The sequence below is a fragment of the Quercus robur genome, chromosome 5, assembly GCF_932294415.1.
Source record: "Quercus robur chromosome 5, dhQueRobu3.1, whole genome shotgun sequence".
Lineage (NCBI taxonomy): Eukaryota > Viridiplantae > Streptophyta > Magnoliopsida > Fagales > Fagaceae > Quercus > Quercus robur.
In genome coordinates, this window is record NC_065538.1 from 29,620,549 (window position 1) to 29,622,418 (window position 1,870).

At 34.4% G+C, this 1,870-nt stretch overlaps 1 long non-coding RNA gene across 1 annotated transcript; it reads right to left on the reverse strand.

The window, feature by feature from the left end:
- Positions 1 to 275: 275 nt before the first annotated feature.
- Positions 276 to 1,655, reverse strand: LOC126729059 (uncharacterized). Its single transcript, XR_007656476.1, has 2 exons — positions 1,504 to 1,655; positions 276 to 494 (listed from the first exon to the last, which is right to left on the reverse strand). It is a non-coding gene; the product is annotated as an uncharacterized LOC126729059 (long non-coding RNA).
- Between the last annotated feature and the right edge of the window lie 215 nt (positions 1,656 to 1,870).

A 1,870-nucleotide genomic window follows, 5' to 3' on the forward strand; every position in this document is an offset into this window, starting at 1 on the left:
AAAAGTCTTTTGTCACCTAATATTTTCGCCACTAAACCTTATTTTCAATGACGGAATATTTCGTCACCAAATGTATTTTTTTTTTCCAATTTCAAAGGATTAGGTGACGAAATTTTGCGTCACCGATTTTTTTTATTTTTTCAATAGACTAGGTGACGAATTATTTCGTCACAAATTTCTGCTTATAGTCAAATATGGCAACGAAAATTATCGTCACCAATTTTTTATTATTATTATTAATATTCTTTACATTTACTTGCCATTACATTAACCTGTTCATTTCTAACCAAATCCATAAAATCAAACATCCATTCATTTCTAACCAAATCCATAAAAAAAAAAACATCCATACAATCTAAAAATGCAATAAAGATGTTCACAAAGTAATTACAACTATTTATATACAAATGATGTCTTAGCTTCCAAACTTTACAAAAAATTATTTGAGTTCAAGTAGTCCCACAAAAGCTATCTTTTTGCCACCAATCCCATATCTGCACAAGTATAAAGGAAAATACATCAATAACGAACTAGACTGCAAACCTATATTCCTAATAAGATGTACTACAACAAAAAAAGATTATTATTAGTAACACAATGCAGAAAAAGTCCACAGAATACCCAATAACAAACTAGACAAAATAATCATAATGCAACATCATATGAAGCCAAACTATCAAAGAAAGAAGACCCACAACATTCTCATCAAATAAAAACCAAACCCACATTACAAACCATAGAGAAATCATAAACCCAACCACCACCATTAAACAAAAAGCACGCCACCACCATTAACACGAAAACCCAGCCACTACCATAAACAAAAAACCCACCACCACCATTAAACGAAAAACATAGCCATCACTAGTAACACAAAAACTCAGCCACTGCCATAAACAAAAAACCCAACCATCACAATAAACAAAAAGTACAGCCACCACCATTAACACAAAAACCCAGCCACTACCATAAAAAAAACTCACCACCACCATTAAACAAAAAACACAATGCCACCACCATTAACACAAAAACTTAGCCACTGCCATAAACAAAAAACCCAGCCATCAAAATTATAAAAAAAAAAAAAAAAAAAAAAAAAAAAAAAAAAAAAACCCACCACTAAAATTAAACAAAAAAACTTAGCCACCACCATAAACAAAAAAACCCACCACCATCGTTGAACAAAAAACACAGTCACCACCATTAATACAAAAACACAGTCATTACCATAAACAAAAAACTCAGCCATCACAATAAACAAATAATCCACCATCAACATTAAACAAAAAACCCAACCACTACCATAAACACAAAAACCCAACCACACGATAAACAAAAAATCCAACCACCATCATTAACACAAAACCCACCACCACCATTAAACAAAAACTCCAACCACTACCACAAACAAAAAACCCACCACCACCAATAAACAATATAGCAACATATACCATATACAAGCCCCAATACTAATGCTTTTAGGTAGGAAAATAAAACACTAACCAAGGTGTGTTCTAGTTAGTAGATGAGCTCCCCTCACTGCCACAAATGTCACTATCACCCTTGCTCCTCAAATATTGTATGATGCAATCCATCTTCTCCTCCAACTTGAAGTTTGCATCCTGGAGCTCTTATACTCGACCCTCCAGCCTATAGTTTGCATCCTGGAGCTCTTCTACTCGACCCTCAAGTTGTTGAGTATACTGAGTTGGGGAAGATGAGGCAGGAGTCTTAAGAGATAAGGAAGGCCTCATGCCAAGTCCATTTACATAGCCAGATCTTGGCTTAAGAACCATCATAGATATCTCCTCTTCAGTCAAAGGCTGTGCTTTAGGAGTGCTACAATGCTCATTTTGTACTCTCAACATCT